This window comes from Alligator mississippiensis, chromosome 14, assembly GCF_030867095.1.
Source record: "Alligator mississippiensis isolate rAllMis1 chromosome 14, rAllMis1, whole genome shotgun sequence".
In the NCBI taxonomy this organism is placed as follows: domain Eukaryota; kingdom Metazoa; phylum Chordata; order Crocodylia; family Alligatoridae; genus Alligator; species Alligator mississippiensis.
In genome coordinates this window covers 2,931,838-2,949,492 of record NC_081837.1, presented here as the reverse complement: position 1 = coordinate 2,949,492, position 17,655 = coordinate 2,931,838, and the positions used below count along the sequence as shown (strand labels likewise).

General features: G+C 51.9%; 1 protein-coding gene across 3 annotated transcripts in view; it reads right to left on the bottom strand.

The window, feature by feature from the left end:
* RPH3AL (rabphilin 3A like (without C2 domains)) overlaps nucleotides 1-6,038 on the bottom strand; it is an 86,669-nt gene extending 80,631 nt beyond the window's left edge. For all 3 annotated transcript variants that reach the window (XM_059717020.1, XM_059717019.1, XM_019491944.2), the window contains exon 1: nucleotides 5,890-6,038. The gene's annotated coding sequence lies outside the window, so the exon portion shown is untranslated. The remainder of the gene's footprint in view (nucleotides 1-5,889) is intronic.
* Nucleotides 6,039-17,655: the final 11,617 nt, after the last annotated feature.

Below are 17,655 nucleotides of genomic sequence, written 5' to 3'. Positions count from 1 at the left end.
AGACCAGGTGCAGTTCTGCCCTGGTTTTCCTTCAGCTATTACTCACTCAAAGAGGCAATGTAATTGCTCCCTGTTCCACACACCAGACCCCATTATCCTGAGGAAACCTTAGCAACTAAGTGGATGTTTGCTCTTGTTGCTATGACAGAGGATAAATGAGAAGCAAAGAGTGATAAGGTTAAACCCCAGTCCCTACCACCCACCTCCTCCCACACCGCTAGCAAGTCCACACCAGGCTAGTGGCTCAGCAAGGGGTCAGATGTGAGAAGACAGGAATAAACCAAGCCACAGGGGCTGGGCCTTCGTTCCAGTTGTGGTTCTTCCCCTTCAGTTTCCAATGCCCTAGCCCGATAGCTGCATTTCCAAATCCAGACCCTTTCGGAACAAGCAGGCACTCAGAACCAGACTCGTGACATGAGTGACACTGCACCTCAGCAAGGTGCTGACACATGCTATAACCCAGTGCCTGCAAGTGCTTGGTGATGCATACAGGCTGAGCCAGGGCAAGGATCTCTCGGCAGTTTATACACAAATAGAGGCTCACAGACAAGCAAGTGGCGGCATCTATATTTTGCACTAAGAAACTTACCCCTGGTCACACAAGAGGTGGAGGAGAGTCCCCTGAACCAGAACTATTCAGCCAATTAAGCAGCAAAACATCGCTCCCCCTTTGGTGCCTGTGGGGAGGTGGAGACGGGCTGGAGTGCTTCAGAGGGGTGATCCCTTGCCTCTTCAACTTGACCATGTGCCTACCCATACAAACCCCCAAAGTTAGCACAGGGCCTGACAGCCGGATCAAGGGCCACCCTGACATCATCCTGGGGCTCTGACACATTTGCACCCTGACTTGCACCCTCCAGGCTTTGGCCAGAAGAGGTGGAGGGTGGTGGGCCCCATTGCCCAGAAGCCTCAGCAAGTCTGAGTCAGTCACTTCAGAACAGCGATTCCCCAGCTCAGTATCATGACCCTTGAAGAGTGGGGTCATGAGCCCCATAAGAAAGAAATCACAGATGTCAGGCCGGACCCTAAATGGGGTCACAAGGTGCTGGGAAGTGAGGCTGCCATGGAAAAGACTAGGAAGTGCTGCCTGTAGAAGGACCCTGTCAAAGACGAAACCTTCTCACAGGCCATCCCACCCCGACAGCATGATGCAAGCCACACGGATTAACCCAAGAGGTTTCTTTCATTAACTTGCAAACCAGCTCTGCCATAGTTTGAGCCTCTGTGCAGCACCCCCAGGACCACGGAGCTGACACAGTCCACCCCCACACACTCTCACGGGGGCACCCACACGGTGCTGAGCCTTCATTAGGCAATAACCACATGCCGCCTGTCATCCAGGTGGACTGACACCACCAGGGCCTGTGTGCTAGCATCAGCTGTAGCAATCCCAGCACTGGGCTGCTTCCCATTATCACTCTGCTGAACTTTATAATGATTCTTCCATGCTTCGTCTGCTACAAGACATCCGTGGTACTGAAAAGGGCAGTCCTCACCCCCCCCTCCCCCACCATACAGCAAGCCTTCTCTCTTGCTACCCTGCTGAGCCAGAAGCTAGATTATAAAGATACTCACCTAGCAGCTGTCTCAAGAGCCATCAAACCAGATAGCCATTCTGCATCCACATCCCCAAAGCAATTCCTTCTAAGTGCCTGTGGGCACCACTGCTTGGTCACTATAACATAACCTAAAACCTAGTAGTAAACTACAGCCTTCTAGCACTTGTCAACACCTAGGCTACCCTGTCTCTGAGGATACGTAACTTGCTTGCATCTAATAGCTCATTTGTAGCTGTAGTCCCTACAGCTCAGAAGGTGATGAAGAGACCATGGTGATGGTGCCAAGGGAACTGGAATCGCCAATAAACAGGGTTTTACAGACATGTACTTAGGTATATACCGCAGCGAAGGAGACCATAAACCAAGCAGACACTTAATTAATGTGACAGACATGACTCTGAAGGGCACAGTTCCCCAGCCGCCAAAGACAGATTCACAGAAGTTTAGGGATGGAAGGGACTTTGTGAGATCATCAGGTCCAGCCTCACCCTGCTCTGGGCAGGGAAGACAGCTGGGGTCAAATAACCCCAGCAAGGTGTGTGTCCAGTCTCCTTTTGAAGATCTTCAGGGTAGGTGCCTGCACCACCCCCGCGAGGAGTCTATTCCAGAGTCTGCTCACACGAACCGTGAAGTTTTTCCTTATATTCAGTCTGAAAAGACAACAAGGTCTCAGTTTTAACAGCAAAACAGCTGGAGACAGCATTGCCCAGCAAACAACCACCTGTACTGGGAGCCACAATGCTATTCCCAGTCTGCTTCTGACCAGCTGTTTGACCTCAGTCATGTCATTTTCCCTCCCTGTGCCTCAGTTTCACAGTCAGTGAAATGGGAGGCTGGCACAGCACTTCACAGACAAAGGTGAGCAAGAGCTAAGGATGGCGAGCAGGAAGTGATCAGCATACTTCATAGATCTGTTGAGGTCCCTTCTGACCCTAGCATCTATGAATCTATAAATTTATGAAGTATGCTGAAGAGTTTGCACCTGTCCTGCTCTCCCATCTGAGGGGTGGAAGCTGTGGAGGATGAACAATGTTAGGTTTTTTTTAAATGCAATTTTACAACTACTCCAACAACAAAATAGAATTTGAAGTCAACCCCCAGTTACTTCAGCTCTCAGCCACCAAGGTGAGCTAAATGCCAAGAGGTGTCCGTACAACTAGCTTCAGCGGGACACGGGGTGATGCTAAGTGAACCTGACACAGCCTGATAAAAGCAGGTCTCTGCCACCACTTATCCCCCAAGGCTTACAGAAAAGAAGACAGCAGCTGGGCAGAGCTCTCAAGGCCGGTTTGTGAAAACACACCACAGTGCCAGCAGACTACAGTGTGCCTGACTTCTCCAAGACCCACTGTATTGGGAGAAGTGGTGCATTTATATAAACAGGGCCCATGGGGATGGCAGTTCTTGGTCTGAGAGATCTTTGGTCACAGGACCTTTACAACTGGCTTCAGTTACAGGATCTGTTTAGGCAAGGCTGCACCCATGAGAAGTGCCCAGCCCCTGAGCTCAGGATCACAAGGGCCAATTTCAACTTTTAGCTCAAAGCTGAGCTGGGCCCAGATTCTAAACAATGAGACCTGAAGTTCCTTAACCAGAGAAATCTGGATCGGGGGACAGGGGGATACACTCCACTGCAGGGGTGCTGACCAGGCATCGTATCAAAGAAATGCAAAGTCCAGAAGGGTCAATGTGGGGGTGGGGTGGAGCCCCACAGCTGGTCCCACTCCCCAGATGAACCCCAGAGCTGTAATCAGAGCTTGGCAGAAAGCACTGGGGTGGCCTGATTTCAGATCCAAAAGTGGACACAGGTGGTCAGAGCCTGGGCCAAGAGTCACTCGTATGTTTGACTATTTCTCTGGGTAACAAAGACAGGTGAGTGTCACCGGGGTGAAAGGCTGGCAGGGCACCAAGCTGACACCAAAGCCAAGGCCTGGATTAGGTTCCCCAGACTCTTCTGCAATGGCAGGAGGGCAAAGAGATGCCAGTCACCACAGTCTGCCAGGGACATGTCCAGATCTAAACTCCCGTCCGCCTGAGGATGCCAGCTGCATCCACCATTCACAGACTCATTCCATTTCCATCCTCAACTGCCCTGGCCCTGCCACGCTGACCCTGTGGGCATTAACTCCCTGTGTATCAGACTGCCGGTTTTAAACTCTGCCCCAAACTGAAGTCTTGCTGTGGTTTCAATGCAAAGATGTGAAGCCGCATGTGGGCCTTGATTCATGCTCCTCTCTGTTTCCAAACAATCCCCACTTTGCCTGTTTCCCAGGGCTTCTCCAAAAGGTTAAGCTTTCTGACTCATACTTCACATCAAAGCCTTTCAGCCTGCAGCAGAAACTTCCCACGATTCTGCTCAAGGGAAGGGGTCTCTCCCCACAGAGGCTCCTCGTTGAAGTATGGTCCAAAACCCATGATTGCTTGCCTCAGATTTCTGTAGGAGGAGTGCGTTGAACATGGAAACCTGCCTCTCCCAGGGACACCAACAGCTCCCAGGGAGGCTGGTGGCAGTGAGAACTCACCCCAAGGGGGCCAAAGTGTGGAATTGCAAATCTACTAAATCACATCAGGGGGAGCAAGCATCACACTTAGTCTCTGCAAAATTAATTCTGAATATAGTGGGGATGAAAGTGGAGACAGAATAAAGCACTGACTTGAGCCAGGTTGATCACAACTTTCACAGAAGTTTAGGGTTGGAAGGGACCTTGTGCTATCATTGGGTCCCGCCCCGCTGCTCTGGGCAGGGAAGCCTGCTGGGGTCAAATAACCCCAGCAAGGTGTGTGCCCAGTCTCCTTCTGCAAAGTTATTAAATCTTTTTAGCAGCATTTTTTGCTTTTTCTCATTGTTTTGGCAAATTAGCTTTCTGGATATTCCAGCTCTTCCTTCTGGACCTGTTGTTTTTCTCAGCAAGAAAAGGACCTAGGAATATCTCTATCAGCCAGTTCCACTCTTGGAGATGCCTACAGCCAAGCTGTCCAGTATACAGAGTGAAAGATTTGGACTAGGTAAAAAACCCAATTCAATTTGCTTGCCTTTAAGCAATTTGCAACTCTTGAGCCTAGAGCACCAGAAATGGGCAGCATCTGTGCCTAAACGTTTAAACTCCAGGCACCTGGGGCAGAGGTCAAACATGCATGCAACTGCAAGCTTAATCTGCATCTGCTGTGCTTCTCAGTGCTCACATACACCTTGCATTTGTAGGTAGAAATGATTAAACTGCTCTCTGGGCTTGCAAAACATCACCAGTGGGTAATACCCCTTTTGGTCACCTGTTTTGATCAGAGCTGAGCTGATAGACTCTACTGGGCACAGTTCTCTGGGATTTCCCCTGGCTCTCCAACTGAAACACTGCCTCAATACTTTCCATTATGGTGACCAGGAGATGTATGCAGCAGCCTGCATGCTGAGGGCAGAGATCCCAGCACCAGCTAATTGGTTGTAAGGAATGGAAGCAGCTGATGCCCAAATTGCTGGCTACCTCTAATGCATTAGAAATTCTACTGCTAATGTAAAGAGACACTGACAAATGAAACCTGGATAAAGCAGCCCATTACGGACCCACCACAGCACGCCTGACTCCTGGGAGAAGTTTCTAGCTGGGACAAGCAACTTGCTTAGAACTGCCCAAGCACGCGAGGGAGCTGGGTTGAGCCCGAAGCCAGGGGAACGCAGAGAGTTGTTTTGAAAACAAAACATACCAGGTTATCCCGTGCTCAATTTTTCCTTCTGCCTCAGCTTGCGGGATGCTCTGCTCTGTCACGGGTTGGACAAAGAGACTGGAGCACCTGGGGTCCACCTGGAGTCAGCAGGGTTATCGCATGCTTCAAGCTAAGCACACGTGATGGTACTTTGCTGGATCAGGGCAGCACCAAGCTCTCAGTACATGGCTTTGGATTGTACCTTTTCAGCAACAAGGTTGAAACTCCACAATAGCTAAGTAACAAGCAAGAACAGATCACCTGGGGGAATCTGCGATGTGGCAGGCAGCTGGCAAGTCCAGCCACAGTGCACAGGAGAAATCATCTCCACTTGTTTTGCTCAGCTACAAACTCTTATGCTCACATGGGAGGCACTGCCGAGGGATTAAAATCCACCAGGAAATACAGTTACTTGAGAGCACTCACATGCCAGCTTCAGCAGGGGTTGGAAGGCATCCCGAGCTGGGTGAAAGTGCCCAGTGTCACACTCCCCCTCGGACACCCCAACTTGTATCGGGAGCCAGCAGCAAACTTCCCATGGGGGAAACAAGTTGAGGAGCAAAGGGGATAACTTGGATTTCTAACTGAGGAAGGGAGAGTCAAATCAGAGAAGACCGGCAGTCAGACTCACCACCTCCACCTGGATGATCACGCCGTGCCTTAGCAGCCCACTTCCACATGCAGGGCCCACGGCCTCAGCACTCAGGCAAGCAGCTTTTGTGTAGTCCTAGGCAACATGAGGTGCACTCTAGACAACTTGCATTACTCAGCCCTTAAATAAATATGTGGCAGCAATCAGTGAACTGTGCAGCGGGAGCCAAACAAAGGCCTGGATTCTCAGTCAGTGGAACTGGACTGTGGCTGTGGATCAGGACACACCGAGGTCTTGTCTGCATGCAAGGCCTCTACCCCTTGAACTGTGGCAGTAGGGTTAAAGCAGTATAACCCTCACCCTCCACAGCAGGGACAAGTAGACCCATACAAAAGCACTTGTGTCTGCATTCTCATAAATCAAAAGAAAAAGCTTTACTGGTATCAGGCACCGGCATAGCCAGAGTGTGAACTCAGATAATGCCAGTGTAACTAGACTGGTAAAATACAAGGCATAAGGACTGACAATCCTCAACCACATAGATACCTACCCTGGTCCCAAAAAGTGTGCACAGACCAGGCCTGCAAGAACAGAAGGGTGTTTCTGTTTGCTGTCAACCAGAGGGAAGAGGCCTGCCTTGCAGTTCCCTCTCAGCTGTCATTACCCAAGGCATGGGTCCCAGACTACTGATCTGACCCCAGTTATTCCCCCCATGCTAGGACCTGACAGCTCACCATAGCCAGCATCAACTGACTGACAGACTAGCAGGTGCCTGCTGTGCCCCTCTCTGGTTTGCCCATCACACACTGTCAGCACAAACATCCAGCTCTCTTAATTTCCAGCATTATTCATATTTGACACTCAAATAAACCCTGAGTGACTGCAAAGGAGCTTCCGGTGCAGACAGAGCTGCAATAGAAAAGATACCAGTCCAGTGCTCTTGCTGACAGGAGACACGGGCACAACACCAGGAGGGGGGGGGGTCAATGGCTTCAGGCGCCGACTTGCTGCCAGCCTCCCAGAACTGGTCACAGCTGCTCAGAGCGGAGTCATTCTTGCCTGATCCAGCACCTAATCTGCCCGTGGGATTCTGATGGCAAGATTGGGACCTAACCAGCTGCAAACTATAACTGCCCTTTAGACCTTGAGCCACAGCCTGTCTTGGTCCTTGCACCTGGGCAAAGGCATAGGGTGCATCCCTCATCTTGTAAAGGGTATTATACCAGAGATCATGACTAGCCACGCAGTATGGAGCTCTGCACCGGGAGGCCAGCTCTGCCCGCCCACGTGCCCTCTAAAGCTTGGTCTCCACTGGAAAACTACAGGCACAATTCCTGACAGTCTTTCAGTTGAATTTCCAGAGATCAAGGTAAATCCTAGCTGATGTGTGTATGAAGCCACCCCTACCACCTGCTAATGCCTCAACTCAGAAACTACTTGCAATTGGCCTGTGCTTAGTCAGAGGCACTGGGATTTTCCTCTCTCATTAGTAGAGCATTGCTGTGCAGCTGATACCTGGCTTTCATGCTCCACCCCAGAGGGGCTGCCCTTGGTAGATGAAAGATCCCTCCTGCACCTGTGGTTACATTTGGACAAGGCCTCTGGATCCTAGGTAGGAAAGGCCCTAACAGACATCAGAGTATCCCATCAGATAGAATATGGATCACATTTGGACCTGCAGGAGGTCTTGGGAGGGAGCAGGTGTTAACCCCACCTCCCCAGACCTCACCCTCCACCCTTGCAAGCCCGACCTGGTATTAGCATCAGAGGGGAGGATGTTCATTGGACACCTTTTCAGTGTGTACTGACCTGGCAGCTCTTTCTTGCCGCTTCTTGAGATGAGCAGTACTCAAAAGAAAGCAGCTGGGACACAGCATAGGCTCCATTTTACCCCCAGCTCAACAGCTCTGCTGACATGGGCAGCTGCTGGTGGAGGAGCACAGAGCCTGCCTGTAAGCTACTCTGAACCAGGAACACGCTGAACGTATGCAAGGAGCAGCCAGGACGGCACAGGATGAGATGTCTCCGGGAACAGGCTTCCGCGTCAGAAGAGCTTCAGCCCCACCTTCACAAACAAACCACTTGCATGGAAACTAATATAACCAAGATATGAGTTGTACAGCTGTAGTGAGGGGTGAGGACAGGGGTAGCAGGGGGAAAGATGATAGGGGATATATTCCCAGATCTAGCAGCCTCTCAGGACAAGAACCAAGAAGACAGGACTCCTCCATTGGGTGGGGAGGGCGGGGATTGATTTTAAAAGTGAAGAGATGATGGATCTGGCCATCACTGTGTGCGTGACTGCACAGGTCGTTTCATAACTCTATAAAACAACCACCGGGAGGTGGCAAGAACTGAATAAGGCTCCTGAAGCATTTGGAGATGTCTGAATAACCACAGAGATATTATTTCAATCAGCAAAATATCCAGTGAACAACAGAGGGCCCCGTTCTCAAAAAAATCCACGCAGGAGCAGTTTGATTTTTCACAGGCCAGTTGAAAGGACCAGGGACATCTGCTTCCAACCCTGAATTGTGGGCAGCACCATGCAGCTTTGTTTTAGGAAAAACAGATGTTTTCCTCTAGCAGAGCCTGTAAAAGGCCTGGTTGTCAGAGACCTTCCACAGCGGTAAGGGTGCTTGTACATGTGACGCCATTACCATGTACACATGATAAAAATGTCACTTTATGTGGCATAATGGTGTCACACTCTACATGCGCAAGAGTTTTGGGGGTTTTAAATGAGTTTGCATCATTGTAAACTAAAGTACATCCGAATGTAGTTTAGTCTGCAACGAAGTGTTGCAGCTATCAGTCAGTTCGGGAGAGGTGGGCAGGCTCTGCAGAAAAAAAGTATCAAGCCCCTCACCAAAAAAAAGTATCGGCCCCTCACCATAACAGGGACAGGAAAATAAAACTCCACTGTCTACATTAAAACCCTCTGAGCTCTGCCTGTGGAAACAATTGCAAAGCAAATAGAAGTCATACCCAAACCGCAGGCCAAGATAAGCTCAGGTAGTCCACTTTACACCTCGATATCAAGTCCAAAGACTCTAGTTCGATTAGAGCATTTCAGTCCCTGGAGGAGTGAAGTGGGCTGTGGGCAGGAGAGACCCAGGTGTCACCACTGCCACAACTGATGACATGCCCTGTACTGCAGAGTAATGTCAAAAATCTGAAAGATGTCTGCCAATCTGGTCTCGAACCTGGCGATCAGCATGACCTGCAGTACGCGAGTAAGACACGGCAGCCAGGCACCTGAGCATTCTCCACCCCTGCTCAGAGACTACAGCCCCTCTCCCCTGCACACAGGCCAAAGTCTCCCCCAAAAGCTGGACGAAAGCAAAGATAACCAGGCTCACTGCAAAGACTCCATGAGGTGGCAAGACTGCCGTTTCTCCTGGCAAATGGCTCCAACATTTGGGTTGACAGCTAGGAAATCACATCCAATTTCAAGGCTCAGTTTGTCTAACTTTGCCATCTCAGCAACCTGTCATGCCCTTTCTGCCACTTCAGTAAATTCTAGTGAGAAAGGCTGAAAGCTTCCTCCCACCATTCAAACACATTCTCCGTACATAAGCCAATGATCAAGTCACCTCTTAAATTTCTCTTCCATAAATTGAGTGAATAAAATCAATCAAAACTTTCCAGCCCTCTGCCCCCATTCTCTTTTACTCTATTTTATTGTGTCAGCTCAGTTTGCAAGGGCCTTAGGTAATGAAACTGCATATTCCTCAATGGTTATACTCATCTAACCATGGAGTGCGTAGGTTATAATGGCTTGAAATGATATCTTTACATGGTACATTATTACATCTATAGTAATACTTCATACCGACATGATACGCTGCACACATCCATTACTGGTGCCTTCAGGAGGAGGTATTATTATCCCCATTTTAGAGGGATGGTGCCTGATGCACACAGAAAACAGTAATTTCTCCAAGTCTGCAAAAGAAGTCAGTGGCAACAGATTTCTCTGTGCTGACACCCGTGAGTTTGAGAACGGGTGGATTTTTTTCCCACAGTCCCCAGACAAAAAAAAAAAAAAAAAAAATTGCCTTAGGCTCAAAATTAAAATCTTAATTTCAGTCAGGACTCTGTTTGCCCGCCTTTATTTAATGAAAATGATAAACAGAGAAGAAAAATGTTTTCTGTAAAAATTGCTGGTTTTCAACACAACAAAGTTTGTTTGGTGTTGGGTTTATTTTTTTTAACCCAAGACAATTTAGAAATCCCAAATATTTTCAGCTTTGGGCTTTTATCTCCTGTTGTTAACCAAACATTGATGCAGGAAATTTGGTGATGGGGCAGAGGTGCCCCTCACACTCCTGCATGCGTGCACACCAACATTTCTCACAGCACAATCATTGACATTTTTCTAACCAAGCTCTAGTTTCTATTCCGAATACAAGGGTGAAATTTCTTTAAAAGAGTCTATATATGATTGTGCATACACCACCTTTTTTCCCTTTTCCCTTGCAAACATTCATCTGCAACACAATGAAGCCAAAAGCAAAGGACTGCTCTAGCTGGGAAGCGGGAAATGCAAAAGTAATGATAAATAAGAAAGAAACTCATGCGTCTCTTTTTACTGTTGAATTTGAAAGAAATGGTGCAGCAAACAGCATCTCTGGTGCTGAGTATCACGGCTAAGCTTAGCAAGGGGCCCAGATCTCAGTGGTGGGCTCCGCTAGTAGAGATCTCAAACGCACTTGCACACTCAAAGGAGTCTAAAATCAGGGCTTTGCTAGATAGGAGTCACATAAATTAAAAATGACGTTAAATTACAAATTTTAAAAGGCTAAATATTTGTTTTAACTTGATAGCATTAAGTCTATTTTTCATAGGCTTGTTTCTAAAAAAGACCCCAACCAATAGACACTTCCAATTCTTCCCAGACAATAAACTCTTCAAATGTCCTTTTTAGCAAGTAAAGGGTACCACTGAATTATTCACCAGATTGCAGCTGCCAGTGACTTAACTGTGCAAATGACAAGATTTGCTGCAGATAGGCCTGTATGAGAAGCTTGCGATATGGGATGCTGTCAGCTACCTTGTACACAACCCTGGGTCATATAGAGACATATAGATGCTCAGGACCAGCCTGACAACGTAGTGAAACAGGTCCGTATCAACCAAGGTAGAGGAAAGAGTTGACAGATCAGTCAGAATTGCAATTATTCTAGTACAGTAAACACAAGTGTCTGGCATGCAGCAGGCCAGGACTGTAATCTCACCTCTGCCCTTCAGGTAAGTCACGCCGTCTCTTCCTCCTCCCATCCTTTGGCTGGTTAGAGTATCAGCTCTTAGGGCAGAAACTTGTAAACTGTAAGCACACACTGAGCCACACCCCCGTCTTAATGGGTACAGCAATACAAATATAAGAAGGGGAGAATGTTAATTCTCGTTAATTGAAAATGAGCGTCAGCCAAAGGTCAAACTGGAAACCTTCCATTCAAAGAGCCTTTTCCTGGGCTCGGAGCTAGTGAGCTGCTCCCAAGAGTCCTTCCGAGTTCCCATTTCCCTTTGTGGCATGACCCCTCCATTTTGGTCCAACTGTTTTGCCACTGGCAACGACTTACAACAAAGGAAACAGGCCTGACCTTTTTCAGAGCTAATGCTCAGAGTGAAGCACTCCCTTTTCCCACCGTCAGGTTTTTCTAGATATGTGTATATATTTTACAGACAGAGCTAGATGATTCAGTTGCTAGTCTGACAAAAAAGCATGACATGAGCACACGAACTGCATGCTTTCAAGGAAACACCACCCAGCTGAGAATGCGATTTAATTTCTTAAGCAAAGTATCTCCTTTAACAACTGACAATTCATTCTCATGAACTGTTTCCTTTACCTTTCTTGCCTCCACACCCACCCCTCCACATTCTAGATCAGGCTGAAGTGGTGTTCAAAGTATTTCCTCTTGCAACCTCCTTATATACCCTGTCTGACCAGACTGAGTCAAACTTCTAAGCACAAAAGCCATACTTTGCATTGAATGGGACTCATAAGGAAGTCCAAGAAAAATACCCAAGATCTCAGCACAGTTGCATCTGAAGCTAAGAAGCACTTGGACTCCCTGTATTAAGTCTAAAGGTCAAAAGTGCCTTTTGGACACACATTTGGGCCCAAAGCATCACAACATTGAGTCAATGCAAAATCAGATAGATCACAGTGATGTTGCATCACCAGCACGATGCCATACTGGGACATCATGCCATTTAAACAAGGACACCTTTTACGCAGCACCCAGCCGTGCAAGGCTGTGAATCGCTGCCTTACCAATTGTGTCCAGAACTGCTCAAGTTATGCCCTATTGTCCTCTGTTGCTAGCAGGGATTTTTCTGTAGCTCTTTGCTACAAACTTGTGCTTTTAGAGCAGAAGGCACAGAATGCAATCCCTATATAACTAAAAATGACTACAGCACTATCAATCGCCCTCTGCACACAAGGTTTCAGTAACCATTCTGCAAACACTGTCTGAAACTCGTTTAAGATATTGGAGTTACTTTCCAAAACTCGGTTATACTTCCACTGTGCCGTGGATCTAGGGCTTGCAATTTGCAAATGCACCAATTCCATGGCTGAAAAAATTAGTAATTTTATAAGCAGTCAGAACACAGGAATTATTCACAAACCTCTCGTAACAGGTGCTGGCCTGTTGCATCCACAGATTTCATGCCAAACTTCTGGTTGTCATAACAACCCTGGGTCACAAGAGGAAACACTCACATGGCTACCTCTGTTTCACTTTACATTCAGATTACAAGCAGCTAAGATTCAGGAGGTCAGTGGAAACCAAATATGGGGCCCAATCTAGCAGTCCTCACTCATGACAGATTTGAGTGTATTTGTGGGGAAAGGATTTCAGGATGAAGCCTTTATTTTACTCTCCCTGGTAGTTTTAGATCTTAAATTTTTTAAGACCTTTTTATGCCTCCATGTGAAATATACATTACCGGAAGAGATCCATAATTTATCACATGCACAGACTGACAAACACCTTGCAAATGTTATGGAACAAGGCACTAAAATTAACTTGAAGCTGATAAAGGCCGGTACAAATCCTCCGTAATTCCATACAGATTAGAACGAGTTTACCACTTTGCATAAAACTTTGATTTATTGATATTTGATTCATAACCGCTGCTTAAATTTAACCTCCCATATCAGGTGTACTTGTTTAAACTTTGTAAACTTTAGAACAAGCCTGTTTATCTTTAGAAGTCTATCTGCATCAATCTTAATTCTGGAGTCTAGACATTAATTAAGCATCCCAGCATTCAAAATATGAATGGGAAACAGCGTGTTTAGCTGGTCAATCTGCATTATAGGCTACTTACCATATTGTCTTTGTACATACCTAGGATACAGAACACATTTCCCCCTCCCTAAGGAGGGAAAGGGACTTGACTATGGTCTTCCAGGAGCTCAGTGGCAGAGCTGGGAACTTGCCTTTCTGAGTACAAGGTAAGACCCCCGATTCTGAAAATGTACACCCCTCGGGCAGTAGGTAAGCAGACTTAACAAAGAGTGGGGGAACTGAGGCATGGCATTCCCATTAATAGGGAAGAAAGAGGCACCCAGGAAATGTATGGACTAACCCCAGACCCCAGCACCGAATCCAGGCCCTTCCCCAGAGTGACAATCTGAAGGCATTCGCGCCTGTTAAGAAGCTGAAGAGACCCCAGGCAGAGACCCTCCAGGTGTGTCTAGTTAACAAGACTAATCTGCACCTGGCTGACAAGAGTTGCCCCAGACCCAGAGCTGAATGGGAGCCTTGCAGCTCTTTCATCCCCAACTGCACCCGACCAGTAAGTCTGAATGCTTCTCCCCCTGGCTTGAACTAAAACAGCAGATGATTTAAACTGCTCTAGGCATTTGTTACCCCACCACCATCTGGAGATGCACAACTGCAATCCAAGATGACGGGACGACAGAGACAGGGGGACTGAACAAACCATCTGTTGGCTTGTTCCTACCTTGCTCTCAAGCCTGAAAGAAAGATGCGTTTCGTTTGCTAGGCACAGCACAGGATCCAGCCTTGCTTGGAGAGTCCAGGTCCGTCAACCCCAGGGGAGCTGGACAACCTGCCCCAGCACCAGGGCGCTGGCCAAACTCTATCTCTGAGCAGCCAGAAATGCGGAGGGGGAAACCACCACCACCGTCCTCAACCCTTCCTCGTTGCAAGGGGAGCATTTCCTTCAGCAACAAGATTGCAACGGGCCCTGCAAATGCCCCCTCCACCCTTACTGGGATGGGACCTCGCGCTGCCGGTGCTGCAAGGACCCAGGTCCCAGCGTGCAGCCTGCCCCCAGCACGCACACAGGGCTGCTGAGCATCAGATACATTTGCAGGCTCTCTAATGTGGAGCTACGGGGTGGGGGACAGCAGGTTGCAGCGAGGCCCCGCACCTGGCACACCTGCCCGGGGCTCCCCGGCCGTGCACCCGCGGTGCCCTCTAGCGACTGGCACGGGGAAGCATGGGGACGGGGCTGGGCCTGGGGCAGGGCGAGGCGGAGGGAGGATGCCCCTTCCCCTCCCCCAGCACCCCAGGGCCACTGCAGGCGCCCCGCAGACCATGCCCCTCTTAGCTCTCACTTGGGGTTTCTTTCCATTTGGGGTTTTTTTTTCCCCTAGAGGAAAGCCTTAGAGCAATTGTTGTGTTGCAAAGAGCTCAGGGAGGCGGCAGAAGGGTTTTTACCCTTGACACAGGTTCCTCCTTGACATCTCTCGCTGGGAAGCATGGGCACACTCCCAGCGGGGCCGGCCTGGCTCCTACCGTGTTTTGTTCGCCCTCGGGCATGTCCGGTCAGAGAAAATGAGGCTTGGACGGGACCTCACGTCCAGCCCAGCCTCCTGCATCGGCCTCCCAGGGGATCCTGCCCCTCCGTTCCCCGGGCGAGCCAAAATCTGCTTTTGTGACGTCCGGGGCCCTTGCTCTGCTGCCCGCCGTCCTTCCTTCCTTTCCTCAGGATCCGGCGGGGGCCGAAAGAGGACGGAGCTGCACTGCTTCAGTGGTGACCAACCGCCGCACGAGCAGCCATGGGCTCCAGCTGCAGCAGGGCAAGCTGAGGCTGGCTACTAGGAAGAAGTTTCTCACTGGGAAGATAGTCGGACAGGGCAGCAGGTCACCCAAAGAGGGGGGACACCCCGCCCTTGGAGGCGCTGAGGACAAAAAAGGCTTGGCTGGGACGGTGCCGTCGGGGCCGGTCCTGCCCGGAGCAGGGGTTGCACTGCAGGAGGGTCAGCAACGACGGCTCCTCGCGCACGGCAGCCGGACAGACCCGGGCGGAAGCTTCTGGAAGCCTCGGCGCAGCCCCTCCAAGCTCCCCGTCCCCTCAGGCACCCCCCACCCCGCGTCCACACAGACACCTGCCCTCGCTCCCGGGCACACGGCACCCCTGTTTCACCTCCGACACCTGCCTTTGCTCCCGGGCACACGGCACCCCTGTTTCACCTCCGACACCTGCCCTTGCTCCCGGGCACACGGCTCCCCTGTTTCACCTCCGACACCTGCCCTCGCTCCCGGGCACACGGCTCCCCTGTTTCACCTCAGACACCTGCCCTCGCTCCCGGGCACATGGCTCCCCTGTGTCCCCACAGACACCTGCCCTCGCTCCCGGGCACACGGCTCCCCTGTTTCACCTCCGACACCTGCCCTCGCTCCCGGGCACACGGCACCCCTGTGTCCCCACAGACACCTGCCCTCGCTCCCGGGCACACGGCTCCCCTGTTTCACCTCAGACACCTGCCCTCGCTCCCGGGCACACGGCTCCCCTGTTTCACCTCAGACACCTGCCCTCGCTCCCGGGCACACGGCACCCCTGTGTCCCCACAGACACCTGCCCTTGCTCCCGGGCACACGGCTCCCCTGTTTCACCTCAGACACCTGCCCTCGCTCCCGGGCACACGGCTCCCCTGTTTCACCTCAGACACCTGCCCTCGCTCCCGGGCACACGGCACCCCTGTTTCACCTCAGACACCTGCCCTCGCTCCCGGGCGCACGGCTCCCGTTTCACCTCAGACACCTGCCCTCGCTCCCGGGCACATGGCACCCCTGTTTCACCTCAGACACCTGCCCTCGCTCCCGGGCGCACGGCTCCCGTTTCACCTCAGACACCTGCCCTCGCTCCCGGGCACACGGCACCCCTGTTTCACCTCAGACACCTGCCCTCGCTCCCGGGCACACGGCACCCCTGTGTCCCCACAGACACCTGCCCTCGCTCCCGGGCACACGGCTCCCCTGTTTCACCTCAGACACCTGCCCTCGCTCCCGGGCGCACGGCTCCCCTGTTTCACCTCCGACACCTGCCCTCGCTCCCGGGCACACGGCTCCCGTTTCACCTCAGACACCTGCCCTCGCTCCCGGGCACACGGCACCCCTGTTTCACCTCAGACACCTGCCCTCGCTCCCGGGCGCACGGCTCCCGTTTCACCTCAGACACCTGCCCTCGCTCCCGGGCGCACGGCTCCCGTTTCACCTCAGACACCTGCCCTCGCTCCCGGGCGCACGGCTCCCGTTTCACCTCAGACACCTGCCCTCGCTCCCGGGCACACGGCACCCCTGTTTCACCTCCGACACCTGCCCTCGCTCCCGGGCACATGGCACCCCTGTTTCACCTCCGACACCTGCCCTCGCTCCCGGGCACATGGCACCCCTGTTTCACCTCCGACACCTGCCCTCGCTCCCGGGCACACGGCACCCCTGTGTCCCCACAGACACCTGCCCTCGCTCCCGGGCACATGGCACCCCTGTTTCACCTCAGACACCTGCCCTCGCTCCCGGGCACACGGCTCCCCTGTTTCACCTCCGACACCTGCCCTCGCTCCCGGGCACACGGCACCCCTGTGTCCCCACAGACACCTGCCCTTGCTCCCGGGCACACGGCTCCCGTTTCACCTCAGACACCTGCCCTTGCTCCCGGGCACACGGCACCCCTGTTTCACCTCAGACACCTGCCCTTGCTCCCGGGCACACGGCTCCCCTGTTTCACCTCCGACACCTGCCCTCGCTCCCGGGCACACGGCTCCCCTGTTTCACCTCCGACACCTGCCCTCGCTCCCGGGCACACGGCTCCCGTTTCACCTCAGACACCTGCCCTTGCTCCCGGGCACACGGCTCCCCTGTTTCACCTCCGACACCTGCCCTCGCTCCCGGGCACACGGCTCCCCTGTTTCACCTCCGACACCTGCCCTCGCTCCCGGGCACACGGCTCCCGTTTCACCTCAGACACCTGCCCTCGCTCCCGGGCACACGGCACCCCTGTGTCCCCACAGACACCTGCCCTCGCTCCCGGGCACACGGCTCCCCTGTTTCACCTCAGACACCTGCCCTCGCTCCCGGGCACACGGCTCCCGTTTCACCTCCGACACCTGCCGTCGCTCCCGGGCACACAGCACCTCTGTGTCCCCACAGACACCTGCCCTCGCTCCCGGGCACACGGCACCCCTGTTTCACCTCAGACACCTGCCCTCGCTCCCGGGCACATGGCACCCCTGTTTCACCTCAGACACCTGCCCTCGCTCCCGGGCACACGGCTCCCCTGTTTCACCTCCGACACCTGCCCTCGCTCCCGGGCACACGGCACCCCTGTGTCCCCACAGACACCTGCCCTTGCTCCCGGGCACACGGCTCCCGTTTCACCTCAGACACCTGCCCTTGCTCCCGGGCACACGGCACCCCTGTTTCACCTCAGACACCTGCCCTCGCTCCCGGGCACACGGCACCCCTGTTTCACCTCAGACACCTGCCCTCGCTCCCGGGCACACGGCTCCCCTGTTTCACCTCCGACACCTGCCCT